Raw genomic sequence first — 16,600 nt, forward strand, 5'->3', positions numbered from 1 at the left:
TAACCATTAAAAACCGCTGTAACCATAGAGTTTCATATCAGTATACCTAGAGACAAATCTGGCGCTGCGATCGTTCAACCTACATGGGAATGATGGGAAGTACAGGCTTCGGATTGGCATTCTGTTGACTGGCGAACTAGTGTACAAATATTTTTTTAAAAGTTTCGGTTTCGCTCCAAGTGCAATTGCTATAACCTGCAGTTGGACAGTGCGACGCAAAGCTCTTTGCGTTTGTTAGGTTGCTCAGAGTGGCGATAGCGCGCTGGGCCAGCGACTGGGACGATGCTTGTGTCGCGGTGTGGCGTCGAAGCCGTGACGAGAAAGCGGCGGCATCGTAAACGTTGAAAGAACATGTTTTGAGCGTTTAGACCTTTGTTTGTTAAGTGTGTTAGGTTGGCACTGTAGCGTTACGTGCTTTATGAAACTTCAGAATAGAACAAAGAAGGCACTACTGATACAAGACATATACAATTGTACTTATAGTGGCTTGACAATCAAATTTTATTGAGGGCTTCATTATGTGCTCGTTTATGTGCTCATTGAAATGCGTGTTTTAGGACTTTGAGAACACAAACTTACTTGTGGTAGGAAAGATAGCTGCTTCCTAGCTGTAGTCTAGTGTCGCACAATGGGTACCCGCAAAGCCACGCTGTAACGCTTCGGAAGCGGTACGCCAATATAAAATATGATGGAGCATACTCGTAGGAGGCCACTAGCGTCCTACCTAGCACGGCAGCAGATGTGCTTAAAATTACTTGAAGGCGTTCAGCAATTGTGACAGCCGACGCAACCTTTCGAAAGAGCGAGAGAGTTCGCAAGTGCCTGTCGTCTGCGAGAAAAGTCTCGCGTTTGCAGCGAGCAGGCTTCGTAGCAGACGACACTTGTAGAATTCCTCTCAAGGGCGCAACGCTTTGTCACAATACAACATTTTTATTTCCAGAAATACTTGATGAGTATTTTTATATAAGTACATGCACGGTTGTTTTGCTGTTGCAAAAATGAATAAATAATTATTCTTTGGCGTTAAATTGGGAACAGAATCGCACAAGTACGCATACCCTGGTGTGTCCTGCTGACAAACCATAGTAAACCATGCTTCCATCTCAACGTCATGCAAAGTTTATGTAGCGTGTTGTGCATTATATAACACACTGCGGAAATATAATTAGATTTTACGCGATAATATTTGAGTATAGCGTTGTTTACTGCACCAGAAGCAAACGCCACGAAAGTGTCTGCGTTCACCCGGTGAACGTAGCGCAAGCGTTAGGTTCACCCAAACGTCACGTCCGGGACGCCACATCCGGTCTTTGTTTTTTCACGTTCGTGATGTCACATTCGGCCTTTTTGGCGGCATAATATGGCATATGGCAGGCTCGGAGTGCACGAAGCGGTGGATCGCTTATTTTTCGGGCTTTTGCTTCTCGTAAGTATACTTCGTCTTTGCGTTTGATGTGCATCTACTACGCGTAGCTAATCTTTCGACTGCATGATGCCATATATAGGTGTTCTGTGATGATACTTTATAGCCAGGTTCCTCACGAGCTTTTGTGATGCATTGCAGGGACCGCCACACCGGCCAGCCAGTGCTACAGTGTCCTAATGCAGAGAACGTATATTACACGTAACTGCGCTCCTTCAGAGTTATTTAGAGTCTTTGTCAGAAGCATGTAACAGTAACATTACTTGGTTACGGTGCTGCTACATGGCAGAATATTTGAATGGCAGATGTCCCGAGTGCGGCATGTAAGTACGTACGTACGCGCGCTTGTTTAGCCTAAATAAGAGTTTCTATTGTTCCCCAATGGAAATGCACATTCCTGATGCATGGTTCAGATCTGCCGGCTAAGGGCGGTAGTGAATAAAGTCACCAAATTGCGGCCTCGTTGCGGTCTCGCATTGCGGCCTCATTGCACGGTCGGGAAAAATTGCTTTAGAACCAAAATTTCGCTGCGCTGTCAGTAGCCATTCACTGATAAGCTTTCTCCGCAGCGTAATGCTCAGTGCAGATGTGATGGGGGTTGTGTGTGCGGTCGGTATGTGACCGATATTCCTGAACGCAGTGTCATTCAGCGATGTGCACAGCTGTGGCTGATTGTAGAATGTGGGCTGTGACAGGAGTGATGGGGACCATGCTCCTGCCTCGGCCAAGGTTGCAGCGATTTCAGAGCTGCAGGGATCGCCCAGGCAGAACCTAATCTCGGCCCTATGCTGCAGCTCCAGCTTCTTGAGACGGGCACGTGGTAGTGCCACGAGTGGGAGGACGTACCGCAGGCGTGAGGTGGCTACTGCATGGTACAGCCGCAGAGCCCACCTAGTGGTGCAGCTCTGTCCTCGGGCAACAAGCTGGGAGACTGCCTTGTGGACCCGGAGGACCTGGACATGCAGGGTCTTGACAGCAGGCAGCCAGGTCAGCCGGTGATGAACGTGTAGCCCCGGGTACGTCACTGCCGGGCTTCAAGGTCGCCTTCCAGTTGCAGCTGTGCAGCGGGCGGTTGCTCTTGGGTGGAGCAGCATGGCCTCCGTCTTCCTTGCCGAGATGGCAAGGCCAATGCAGCTCAGGTAAGCAGCGGCGGTGTCGAGGGCTCTTTGCAGAGCCGAGCGCGCACTGCTGTGGCTGTGTGGTGGATTTCGTACACATAGGGCGATGTGGTCCGCGTTGATGGAGGTATTCACGTGGTTGTGGGGGTCAGTCTGCAGGACAGCAGGCAGTTGGGCCAGGTTGAACAGGAAAGGGCTCACCACTGATCCTTGTGGGACGCCCTCTACCAAATAGGTCCAGGGCCTGCTGAACGACTGGATAGGGCAGGCCGTCAAAGGCCCCCTTCATGCCGATAAGCACCAGGAGCACAGCGTCACCGCAGGCCTTGGCCTCTTCCAGCGTGGAGACCACGTCCACGATGGAGTCCGCACTGCATCAGCTCCGCCGGAAGCCTATCTGCTCATCGGCCAGAAAGCAATGGCCTCCATCAGCTTGCAAGCAGCAGAGGTGAGTGAGACTGGCCGATAGGAGCTCACGTTTTTCAGCCGGCCTTCAGGATGGGGGCCACGTAGGCTGTGCGCCATGACTCCGGCACCTGCCCTGACTGCCAGATGTTTAAGCAGTCAAGCAGGTGCAGCTGCTCGCTGGCAGCCAGGTTGCGAAGCATTTGGGTTCCTGGTGCACTGGGCTCCTGGTGCACTGCGATGCTTGGAGCTCGTGCAGTGTCAGCGAGTCCTGGTAGATAGTCATAACCTGGCTCGATGGCCACCCTGGGTGGTGAGAGAGAAGGGAAGACGGAAAGGCAGGGAGGTTAACCAGGCTGAGTCCAGTTTGCTACCCTACACGTGGGAGGGGAATGGGGAGTGAAAGAGGAAGAGAGAGAACTTAAGTGTAGGATGTCTATAGTTGGGCACTCAAGTCTGTTGCCCTCAGGCAGCGAAAAAACGCTCGGACTGCTTTCTGGGCCAATGAACTGTGAGGCCAGGCTCCCAAGACTGGATGACAGGCCATTTACAGAAGCGAAGACCCTGTGTGGTGGTTGTGCAGGCAGGTAGGCAGGCTGACGGAAGGCTGCCCTACCTTCAGGATGGCTGCACTGCGTGGTACAGCCAGCGCAAACTGGTTGGCGAGGAGCTCCGCAAGGGCCTCTTCGCTGATGCTCAGCGTGATGGCCACGGCGAGGACAGGTTGTAGGCTTCCTCTCCTGCTGGTGAGGGATTTGAGCAGTCTCCAAGCCAGGGGTCCCCTGGACCTGCCCTCGATGGCAGAGCAGAGGCTCCTCCTGCGCCGGGCTTGGCGTCTGCAGCGGGCATCTGCACGTCTGTACTTGGTCCAATGCTCTGCCTTGCCCGTCCGGATTGCTCCACGCTCCATACGGCGCCTGGAGGCACGAATGTTGAGCAGGTGGAGGTCCGGAGCGGGGGTATCTGGTTGGGTAGAGCACTGAACGGTGGCAGCCTGAGCACAATCCACGATGGCGCTCAGGAAGTCACGGCCATCGTCCAACTTGCTGCAGTGCTTCCGGAACAGGGACCAGTCTGTGACGTAAGTTCTTGACCTAGGCCTTCTCCCAGACCTGGGGCTGATCACAATAGGGAAGTGGTCAGACCCCCATTTGTCCGAAGTTGTGGCCCAGGAGTAGGAGCACTGCTCAGTGTTGAGGGAGAGGTCAATGGCCGTGCGAGCTCTGCGGTAGACGTAGGTGGGCTCCCTGGTGTTCCAAGGTCAGCAGGCCAGCTCAGCTGATGGCATCTGTGAGGCCTTTGCCTCAGCGGGTGCAGCTGCGGCTTCCCCAATCCGTATGGTGTGCGTTGAAGTCACTGCACAGGACTGCATGCCCACCAAGGCGAACAGCCAGCTGGATGAGGCTGGAGGGATCCCACGACTTTCCTGGACGGATGCAGATGCTCGCCACAGCCGTGTCCTGGCTGCCAAGGCGTACCACAACGGCGCATGACTCCAAGGGGCCACCGGCGATGTCAGCAACAGGTAGAACAGCACGCGCCAGGGTGCTGCGGACATAGATTGCCGTGCGTGGCTTTCCTGGCTTATGGACTCCATCTAGGCAGGGTGCCGCAGTGCAACTGCGTGTGGCACAGGTGGTGGCACCCGAGTAGTCGGGAAGCCGTAGGTTCTCGGCCACGGCATATGTCTCCAGCAGTGCGAGTACCGTATAGTGCGGAATATAGGTTGAGGTTTTTTCCCAAAAATATTACTAAAAGTTCACCCCTTGACTTACATACCGGCTCTTGGCACAGCATGAATAGTCGTCTGGCAGCATGTAGGAGCGCAGACCTTTCGGCATCCACATTGTTATCGCCCCCTTGGTGACCGACGCGGCCCAACTCGCGGGCGCTGCGCGGTTCTTTATTCTGACGAAGTTCTTTATTCTATGGCGCAGTGCACCCGGAGCTCAAAGACAGGGTGGCGGATTTTGTCCGCGAGCATCGTGCCAGATCTTTGCCAGTCACAGCAGAACTCATCTGCATCAAAGCTATTGAGATCGCCCGAGAATCCGGACTGCCCAAGGAACAATTCAAGGGCTCCATTTATTGGGTTCGTCGCTTCATGCAACGCAAGGGATTTGCACTTCGACAGCGCAATTCAATCTGGCAGAAGCAGCCAGAGGCATACGAGGACAAGTTGGTCGAATTCCAGCGCTATGTTATCTGTCTCCGGCAGCAGCATGGCTACATGTTGGTACAGATCGGCAACGCTGATGAAATGCCGGTGTGGTTCGACATGCCGTCGCTCACCACAGTGTGCGAACGCGGCACAAAAGAAGTCGAGCTTCTTTCTACGGGGAACGAGCATTCACGGTGATGCTCGCGTGTACTGCAGATGGCAGAAAGCTGCCCCCATACATAATATTCAAGAGGAAGACGCTGCCGAAAGAGGCTTTCCCACGGGATGTCGTTCACGTGAATGAAAAGGGCTATATGGATGAGGCCCTCATGCTCAATTGGATTAAGACCGTCTGGAATCGGCAACCAGGGGCACTCTTGCGGTGTCCGAGCATGCTCGTCTTGGATGCCTTTCGCGGGCACTTGACCGCAGGATTGAAGCTGGCACTCCGCGACGGGAGGACGGAACTCGCCGTCATTCCGGGAGGCATGACGTCAACACTTCAGCCACTGGACGTCGTGCTCAACAAGCCTGTTAAAGACCGTGTCCGTGAACAATATAATCAGTGGATGGCCGGCGACAACCTGATGACCCCAACCGGCCAGCTGCGCAGGCCACCTCTCGTCACTGTGGCCACATGGGTGTCGCAGGTTGTGCTTGCTGCCCGACGATACGGTGGTGTGGGCATTCAAGAAGTGTTGCATAAGCAAGAAGTGTTGCAAAATTTTTTGCATAAGCCAGGAACGCACACAGGAGTCCAAAGAACTTTGTCACCAGGAGAAAAAGTTACAGCACAGTGGGTCGAGTCGTAACGAAACTTGCGAGCGTCCTGGGAGACGTCGGTGTTAAGCGGGGCGAGGCGTCTGCACTCTGCGAGGCGAGACACAAACTGTTCCAAGAAAGGAACTGATGGGGGTACAGGAGTCGAAAGGAATGATACATCAAGAATGAAACTTGGTGAACAGCCATAGATGAAGAAAAAATGTTAAAATCCAGTGGTACGTTGCGTAGCCATGTTATAGGCGAATGTCATGAACGACAGGATTGCATCCCCGTTTGTGTGGCCAGGGTAGATGTACAGTCGCATGCAATATGACTTGCAACACTCTTGTTCGTTGTTGAAGGGGCTCCACGGCTGCGCAGCAGCTCTGACATTCGAAATAGCAGTTTAATAGACACCACTAATTGAAGCTGTGTTTCGGTCTGGAACTTACCATGTGTCTGCACAGCCGTACAGCCTTGGAACCCCTTCGACCACGGGCACCGGTGTTGCAATTCATATTGCACGTGACTGTACATCGCAATCATCAAGCTGTTGGTCTGCGGATGGTAACTGGAAGTCGTATTGCGAATTGTGTTAGAGGCGCACAGAACTTCGGTAAGGATAGAAGAGAGGAAGACTGCTGCGGTCACTGAGGAGAACGTGCGGAGCGCTGCGGTGTAAGATAATGTTGTGTAGAAAGAAATCGGCGACTTCAGCAGCAGTCCAGGATGGTAGAGATGCTGTCTCCGCATAGCGTGTTGGATGGTCTATGGCCGTTGCAATCCAACGATTTCCATGTGAGGTCATGGGAAGAGGACCGTACAAGTCTATTCCAACTACTTCAAAAGGCGAAGTGGGACAAGGCAGAGGTTGTAAAGAGCCAGAAGGAGCTGTTGGGTTTGCTTTGACAATGAACGCAGGGTGCAACATACTTCGCAACGGCTGAAGATGGGCCAGGCCAGGAGCAGCAACTTCATATTCTGTTGTAAGTCTTGTGGTAGCCTAGAGGACCAGTCGTCGCATGATCGTGAAAGGCTTCAAGCACCTCACATTGCAGAGAACATGGTATGACCGGGACCCATTTGTTGCCATCGATGTGATAAATGTTGCGATGTAAAACCCCATTGTGCAGCTTGAATTGATTAACCCTTTCGCTGTCGGACCTTTCTGGCCGTGACGCACCCCCAGTGTCGGCTTGGTTTCAGGGAACGAGCATAACAGGGAATGAACATAGCAATTTATTTTTGATTATGATTGGTATACAAATAACATAGTCAATGCAATATGCACATTTCAGTATTCTGCAGCTGTTGGTAAACATCATCATCATCAGCCTGACTATAAAATCCGTTCAACATCCGAATCTGACGATGCGGAACCCTCTTCCTCGCATGCGACTCTGTCCGAGTCCGAATCCGAGCTCGGCTCGTATTCTGAATCGGAATTGAGCCACCGCTCCAATGAGCAGACGAAGGTCCCGTGCGCTGAGCCATCCGAAAGTAACCGCGCGCAGGGAGGATGCGCTTTCAGTCGCCCGCACAACGGAGAGCAATGGGACGTTGCGTGATCAAGAAGACAGAGGGAGATGGAAAAAGGCTAACAAAGTTCAGGAGGCTTTACGTTTACTGCTGCAAGCCGGAAGCGAAGGTGCGGCGAGAGAGCGAAAGCATCAACGAGTCACTCTTTTCGGAGAGGCAACGGCACGTGCGCCTGAACTTGACGCGCCGTAGCAGGCACACCAACAGAAGAAAAATAAAAACCTTCAAACCAGTGAAGATGGCAGAACAACCCTTGAACCCATAACCACACGTGCGCGACGCATGATACAGCGAACACCGGAGCCACCGCGTCACTCAGCAAAGAGAAAGTGGGGAGTGGCAGTTGCGCCGTACTCTTCAATACATGGAGTAACACAGGTCGGGGCGAATGTACGAACTTGTAGAAAGAGTCAACAGATAGCGTGGCCAATCCAGGAGCGCCAGCTTTGCGCTGTGGCGCGAAATTTTGAACGCACGATAGAGAACGTACCGGTACGTCAGTGACACTGTGGGGGTGGAAGCGCGATGACGTACCGGTACGTCCGTGACAGCGAAAGGGTTAAGTTGTTGACGAAGTCAGGCGTTTGGAGGTGACGAAGAATCTTCCATGCGTTGGAGAATAGTTCAGCAGTATGGGTCGATGCGTTAGTGGGACACAAGGACAGATGGGCTGTTGTGTCTTAGCCATTCGAGGGCTACAATGGGTAAAGCCGATGAAGAGGACTCAGGACGTACACAATCGCGGAGAGGTTATGGTGAATCGTCATGATTCGGCAGAGGGTAGCAAGAGAGAGCATTGGTGTCTTGATGCTTCTTTGCAGCCCTGTAGGTGACATTGAAATCGTACTCCTGTAGGTGAAGCACACAGCAACTCAGGTGACCTGATAAATTCTTTAGCGATGAAAGCCAGCACAGTGTGTTATGGTCGGTAACAACTGTGAAATGGCGGCCATGAAGACATGGGTGAAATTTTTGCACGGCCCAACAGCAAAGCACTCCTGCTTGGTTATGGTGTAGTAATTTTCTGCACTGGTTAGTGTACGACTAGCCTAAGCAATTACTCGTTCGTGGAATGTGTTGTCGCATTGTAGTAGAATGGCACCGAGACTGACTGCTAGCGTCGGTGTGAAAGATGGTGGGCGCGGTTGGATCAAAGTGGCGCAGTACTGGGTCTGACGTCAGGGAATGTTGCAAAAGCAGGAAAGCATGTTCACATTCGTCGGACGAAACAAAGGGTGCATTACTGGGGAGGAGTTGATGGAGCGGGGACGTAAGTGTAGCGAAGTTGCATATGAAGTGCCGGAAGAAGCAAGTCCAAGAAAACTGTGCATGTCTTTTTGACGCAGTGGACACAAAATTCGAGGATGGCAGTAAGCTTCTCGGGGTCTGGATGAATACCTTCTTTGCAGACTATGTGCCCCAGAACTTTGATGGCCTTGCTGGCCAAACTGCATTTGTGTGTGTGTGTGTGTGCGTGCGCGCACACGCGCGTGTGCGTGTGTTGAGCTGCAAACCAGCATTTGCAAGACAGGCAAGGACTTTATCAAGATGTTGCAAATGTTGTGAGAACATGGTTGAAAACACAATGTCGTCGAGATAGCACAGACAGGTTTTCCATTTCAAGCCACACAAGACTTATCGATCATGCGTTCGAATGTGGCAGGCACATTGCAGAGTCCAAAAGGCATCGCACTGAACTCGTAGAGCCCATCAGGGGTAGCAAATGTCGTTTTTGCTTTGTCGGATTTGGACATCGGTATTTGCCAGTAGCCTGGTCTAAAGTCAAGGCTAGAAAAATACTCAGCACCGTGGAGTGAATCTAGTGCATCATCCATCCGTGACACGGGGTGAACATCTTTGTGCACGATTTTGTTCAGCGCACGGTAACAGACGCAAGAACACACTGAGCTGTCTTCGTGACAATTGCAACGACATGAGTGTCAACAGCTGAAGTGACAGTTGATCCACGAGGCAACAGTTGGGGTTCGATTTGGTTTATTGCAGTAAGCAATGCAGACCCCTCAGAGAAGCGAATAAGGCCAGGGGTAATCAGAATTGCTCGAGATAGGGTATGGTCATAGGGTACAATGAATACGCCGCCATCCACAATGTTACAGGAGTTGACACCTATAATCTTTTCTCTAGGTGGCCAAAGAACGTAATCGGAAGAGGTGACGAGACGAATGCATTCTTCGTGGTTAGGAAGAGAATTGCCAGTGGCATCATCCAGTTGTGTGAGGCGCTGACGACAAGAGATAGAAGCAAACGCCAAAGATAAGAAGTCCCACCCCAAGATGAGTTCATGGGTCACTCACGAAATACCGCAAAAACAATGTGGTGAAGAATTTAGTCTATGGACACACGAACAGGACACGGTGCGATTGGACGAATAATAACCTTGGCCGCTGCACAAAGAGAAAGGCCGGAGTAAGGCAATTCTTGTGTTTTATAGAGTCCCAAACAGTCACATGGCAATAATCGCCAAGCGTCTTGTAACATGGAGCCACCTCAGAATTGCGCCAAACAAAGATGATGGATGCAGCCAGTCTTGCCAGATAACTACATTTTGACTATTCTGTATTGTTTGCATTTTTTGTGTAAAAGGAATTGTCGCAGAGAGTTTTATCTTCAGTGGCCTTCAGTTGACGTCATCTGCTACAACTAGCACATAAGTTAACTCCATAGCACCACTAGGATGGAGACATTGTGTCGTGGGGTGCTTCCTTAAAAGTGGACAAGAAGATTCTAAAGGAAAAGTGTGAGATGGTCACAGTAATAACCAAGGCATTTGGCATGGGAATGACCCAGCTATGAAAGTATTATCAGATGTGGACAAGCATATAATACTAAATGGCGCCTTGCACGAGTCCCAAGTGTCAAATGTAATGAGTATTGTGCATTGAAAGGGCCAAAAATGTTTTGTACATGCAAGGGAACACTATGGGCATTTGATAACAGTTGCTTAGATGTACTACATTAACAGGAACCAAACGAACTCCCTTAGACATAAGCATGCAGCAAATTCAAGGACTAGATGAAGCTTCAAAGAAGTAACTGCATTTCATGTAGGATAGGTGTGAATGACCTTTGTGCACGAGATCAGTGACAAAAACACTAAATGAATGCAGTACAGTGTCTGTATCATATCTTGTGCAGACCAAACTAGCCTGGAGTTTCAGCGTTCCTTGTCAGTTCATTTAAATAGGCACTACATTGTTCAAAGTGCAATATTGTTCTACAAAACATAATATGCAAGATGTAGCATGCTAACCCTCGTGGCTCAACAACTACTGAACCGAAACCTCAATGAGCAGTGAAGCTTCCTTGTAATTTTCATCGTAACCATACTTTCGCTCTTGAAAGTGAACCTCTTTAGTGAATTTGCTTGTGTATTAATTTTTCTTTAGGCAAGTATTTTTTATGGTAGTGACTACAGTGACGGGGCCTGGCACTTTAAGATCTGTACTACAGTGACGGGGCCCGGTACTTTAACATAATCGTGCACTACAGTGACGGGGCCCGGCACTTTAACATCTGTACTACAGTGACGGGGCCCGGCACTTTAACATACACACTACAGTGACGGGGCCCGTCTCCTTAACCACAGACGGGACCGGCACTTTACGTCGACACTGTAGCGACGTCAATGGCCGCACTTCTTTCAAACATTCTATGCAAACAACTTCGAGCACTTCACGGCAGGCAGTGAAGTTTATTAAGGTCCTGAGGAGCGACTCCGAAACCCCCTTATGAGGGAGGGGGCCGCCGCGAGCCGTTCCGACGTTGGGACGGGCAGGCCGTGCCTGACCGCCTCCTCCCACTCTTCTTCCGTGGTGAGATGACCGTGGTCCCGTAACGAGGGACACCGCCAGAGCATGTGTTCTAAAGTGCAGAATGGATCTCCGCAATCCGGACACCTGCCCCGCACGGACGCGGCATTAGGTTGCCCCTGTGATCCACCACGGCCGCCGCGAACCGGTCGGACGAACCGTATTGGGCGACGTCGACGAACGCGACCGATCGTGGTTCGTCGGCGACGGATCCGAGAAGTGCGGCCCGGGCCCGGCGTGTGCCTACATTGCGTTGCGGGTGCACGTTGCGCGGGAACGGCGAGACCGTGACGGCCTCCCGCGACCACGCGTCGAGCACGCACCGCCTTTCCCTGACGGGTTAAAGTCCAGGTGACTAACTTCTGTGACCCAACCTCATCGAAAGTGTTGTGGACCCCCAGCTGCATGAGCTTCTTGGTGCTGGCGCCTATGGGGATGCCAAGCACTTTACGGACCGCGGTATTTTATTCCAGTACTGTCCACAACACCACGTGAATTTCACGATGTCATCAACTTCCGTGCAGTAATCGAATACATTGATTGCACACATACGGATCGAACGACCGCAATGGGTACTTGTCCACGAATGTACAATCTTTTGCGTATGCACTGTAACACGTATGATGATTATAATAAAGAAAGAAAGTTCACTCTAATGGAAGGGGAACGGTAAAAACACATTTAAAAAGTCACGGCCCATGTTCCTGCTTGTGAGCACCTGACAATCAATATTCTACTGAATTAAGAAAAAGAAGCAGCGGGTAATTGCTCGCTTAGAAGACCGATAAACATGCAGTTCGATGAAATTTGAGAAATAATGATATTGAAGCTTCCAAGACTTTAGAAGAAAAGAAAAAGAAAATTAAGACTGAATCATCGCGACGGAACATCACAAGTCGCTGTAGGCGTCATAGACCCTAGCTATAACGAAATTATTTTTGAACAGCTCCGATAGTGTCCATGCAACAATGGTAGCTTGCGTACTGTCAAATGCTCATATGCTGCGGCATAAAGCTCACGGCACGGTGCGAAAACGTGCTCGGAGCGAAAGCGAAATATTGCGCGCAGACGCGCAGCGAAACATGCATGCATGCAGACGCGAAGTCTGTCACCGCGAACCCGTGCGATCGCTGCATTGCAGCTTCATTCTGTTATGCTACATTTATTTACACAGACAGCCATCCCACTATAAGAACATATTTCACATAGTTTTCTCAGCGATTGCTTACGTTTCACGCAAACCGGTTCGGTGGAATCGATTGCGGCGACCGCTCGCAGTCCCAGTTTACTGTACGTAGTAGGCAAAGAGATAGCGTTTGTAAACCATTATGTGCTTTCTGTTTGTCCAACATGATTATTTTAAAGGTAAAATACTGCCATTTCGAGAGTACTTGCAAAATTGTTCAGGAGGGCTGCCGCGTAGTATGTTTATTTAACCTTTATTTAACGCCGACGCATATGAGGCGCTTCCGACAGATGGCGACTCCGTAAGTCGACCTCGCCCCCAATACCGACATAGTGACGGCCCCGTCGGTGTAGTGTTGTTGTTAAAGCGACGGGCCCCGTCACCGTAGTGTGGATGTTAAAGTACCGGGCCCCGTCACTGTAGTGCAGATGTTAAAGTGCCGGGCCCCGTCACTGTAGTCACTGCCGGAACGACAGGACCGGCACTTTACGTCAACACTGTAGCGACGTCAATGGCCGCACTTCTTTCAAACATTCTATGCAAACAACTTCGAGCACTTCACGGCAGGCAGTGAACTTTATTAAGGTCCTAAGGAGCGACTCCGAAACCCCCTTAAGAGGTAGGGGGCCGCCGCGAGCCGTTCCGACGTTGGGACGGGCAGGCCGTGCCTGACCGCCTCCTCCCGCTCTTCTTCCGTGGTGAGATGACCGTGGTCCCGTAACGAGGGACACCGCCAGAGCATGTGTTCTAAAGTGCAGAATGGATCTCCGCAATCCGGACACCTGCCCCGCACGGACGCGGCGTTAGGTTGCCCTAGCTGTGATCCACCACGGCCGCCGCAAACCGGTCGGACGAACCGTAATGGGCGACGTCGACGAACGCGACCGATCGTAGATCGTCGGCGACGGATCCGAGGAGTGCGGCCGCTCGGGCCCGGCGTGTGCCTACATTGCGTTGCGCGTGCACGTTGCGCGGGAACGGCGAGACCGTGACGGCCTCCCGCGACCACGCGTCGAGCACGCACCGCCTTTCCCTGACGGGTTAAAGTCCAGCGCCTCCAGGATCCGCCTCCCCGCAGGAGCTCGAGGAAGCGAGCCTGACAACCTGGACTAACTTCTGTGACCCAAGCTCATCGAAGGTGTTGTGGACCCCCAGCTGCATGAGCTTCTCGGTTCTGGCGCCTATGGGGATGCCAAGCACTTCACGGACCGTGGTATTTTATTCCAGTACCGTCCACAACACCACGTGAATTTCACGACGTCAGCAACTTCCGTGCAGTAATGGAATGCATTGATTGCACACATACGGATCGAACGACCGCAATGGGTACTTGTCCATGAATGTGCAATCTTTTGCGTATGCACTGTAACACCTATGATGATTATAATAAAGAAAGAAAGTTCACTCTAATGGAAGGGGAACGGTAAAAACACATTAAAAAAGGCACGGCGCATGTTTCTGCTTGTGTAGCACCAGACAATGAATATTCTACTGAATTAAGAAAAAGAAGCAGCGGGTAATTGCTCGCTTAGAAGACCGATAAACATGCAGTTCGATGAAATTTGAGAAATAATGATATTGAAGCTTCCAAGACTTTAGAAGAAAAGAAAAAGAAAATTAAGACTGAATCATCGCGACGGAACATATCTCAAGTCGCTGTAGGAGTCGAAGACCCTAGCTATAACGAAATTATTTTTGAACAGCTCCGATAGTGTCCATGCAACAATGGTTGCTTGCGTACTGTCAAATGTTCATATGCTGCGGCATAAAGCTCACGGTACGGTGCGAAAACGTGCTCGGAGCGAAAGCGATCGACATGCATGCAGACGCGAAGTCGGTCACCGCGAACCCGTGCGATCGCTGCATTGCAGCTTCATTCTGTTATGCTATATTTAGTTACACAGACTGCATATTTCACATAGTTTTCTCAGCGATTGCTTACGTTTCACGCAAACCGGTTCGGTGGAATCGATTGCGGCGACCGCTTGCAGTGTCCCAGCTTACTGTACGTAGTAGGCAAAGAGATAGCGTTTGTAAACAATTCTGTGCTTTCTGTTTGTCCAACATGATTATTTTAAAGGTAAAATACTGCCATTTCGAGAGTACTTGCAACATTGTTCAGGAGGGCTGCCGCGTAGTATGTTTATTTAGCCTTTATTTAACGCCGACGCATGTGAGGCGCTTCCAACAGATGGCGACTCCGTAAATCGTCCTCGCCATAGAGTTTGCTACAAGAATTTTGTAAGAAACTCTATGGTCCTCGCCCCCAATACCGACATCTTTATAGTGACGGCCCCGTCGGTGTAGTGTTGTTGTTAAAGCGACGGGCCCCGTCACCGTAGTGTGGATGTTAAAGTACCGGGCCCCGTCACTGTAGTCACTGCCATTTTTTATACATGTTAATGTCTCAATCCTGCTTTTTCTTTCCGGAGCTAAAACAAAATGCCTCTTATTTCACTTTGATCTTTTGACCTAGGAAGCCATCATCTGGTGCTGTGTACAGCAAGCACATGCTTCGGGCAAGGAGGGAGCCAGCACCATATCTACATCAGCAAGAACCTCGGTGCTCAAAATAAACATTTTCTGTGCAAATACCTGTCTTTTTATACTTCCAGCATGAATTAATAAGTTTCTTTTGCCTTCACATGCAGGAAGGTTTATAGGAATAAATAGTGACTGTTGAATGCCCAGGAAAAGCCTTGAAGCCATTCTACTTGTACAGTGATAAAGTACATGTGTACTTGAACTTGATAGTACAGAAACGAAAGGCAAAGTAACAGGCAAAATGCTCGGGGCAGCAGTCGTATAAATGGTAGATGAACACAGCTAATTGTGCTGTCCAGTTTCATTCAGTTTGACCAAATGTTGCAAGAATTGCCTTCAATATGAATCATTCAGTTTAGCCAGCTAAAGTTGAACTCGTACAAACTTTGGAATGTCTGCTGGGAATTTTAGCATAAATGGTATGTGTGCATCCTTCAGCAGCACCACAAGCCCAGTAAGGTTTTTGCGTTACTGTCCCCCCTCCCTTGGGGTTATTGCAGTGTCTACTTCAAGTGCTTGAGGGTATAATGGAAAATGACTCCATTCTCCAATGAGAAGGCTATATAAATATGCAGGACAAGAGCTTGTAGGCCTGGTTATAAGCATGAATTAGATTTGTATAGACCAAAGGCAATATGAATACAATATGTTAAATTGCATCCATATTTGGGAACTGCCCACATCGAAGGAAAGAAAGTGCAATACTTGCAGCCTACCAACATAAACATCAGTCTAGGGAAGGATTCTGTAAGGATCCACTAAGTGGACTGTTTCAGCACACACTGATTAGGTAGAGCTATAAGCTGGTAGAGCAAGTGGCAATCATCACCATGGGCTCTCGTGCTCTATTCATTCAGCGTGTACTGGAATGGACAGTCCACTTAGTCAACACTTACAGACTAGCCCCCTAGGGCTGTGGAAGCACGCAGTATATTAAGCTTAAGTCTGGAGTGCTACCTTCTGCTTATGTGGCAAGTCCTGTTTACCTGTTCCTTTCAACTGAGAGCTGAGCACTGCCTAGGTTAAGTCAGAAAAAGCAACCAGCGTCCATAGAATTCAAACTATTACTATTTGCCCTATATAAGGGGACAGTGAAGCCTAAAATGACACTTGACTTGGGCCATATTTTTCGCGATATGCCCGAGAATATTGGGATTTCCCATCAATTTTACCCTTCCTACATCACATAGTGAACAACCTGAAAACTTAACACTGTTGCGCAGAGCGATGAAGGGTCAGGATTTGAGCGAGAAAACAACACATGACACCTGAGCGCAAACTATGAACTGGTTTATTTTTCTGCAAGTGAAGCGTACATAAAGCCTACACGCATGCACAGGAGTCCTCTTCCCGGTCTACCTACACCCTCTATTGTCAGTGATTATGCTAATCTCTTTATTGCTGAGTGAAATAGACGGCGGGCTGACACATGAGCCCTGTGGGTCCACCTTGAGGTTGTATGCTTCCACGACTTGTCTTTTCCTTTGGTTCCTACTTTTCAGCAGAATCATTGCCTTGTGATAATTACCAGTTGATAGTTTGTGCTCAAGTGTCTATTGTTTTCTCGCTCAAGTCCTGTCCCTTTGTCACTCCGCACAACAGTGTTAAGTATGTTGAACCAACTAGCACACT

The 16,600-nt window shown here is 50.1% G+C and overlaps 1 long non-coding RNA gene across 1 annotated transcript; it reads left to right on the forward strand.

Moving 5' to 3' along the window:
- Positions 1-1,318: 1,318 nt before the first annotated feature.
- On the forward strand, positions 1,319-15,029 carry LOC139057164 (uncharacterized). Its single transcript, XR_011512608.1, has 3 exons — positions 1,319-2,562; positions 2,694-2,989; positions 14,901-15,029. It is a non-coding gene; the product is annotated as an uncharacterized lncRNA (long non-coding RNA).
- Positions 15,030-16,600: the final 1,571 nt, after the last annotated feature.

This window comes from Dermacentor albipictus, chromosome 3, assembly GCF_038994185.2.
Source record: "Dermacentor albipictus isolate Rhodes 1998 colony chromosome 3, USDA_Dalb.pri_finalv2, whole genome shotgun sequence".
Classification (NCBI taxonomy): domain Eukaryota; kingdom Metazoa; phylum Arthropoda; class Arachnida; order Ixodida; family Ixodidae; genus Dermacentor; species Dermacentor albipictus.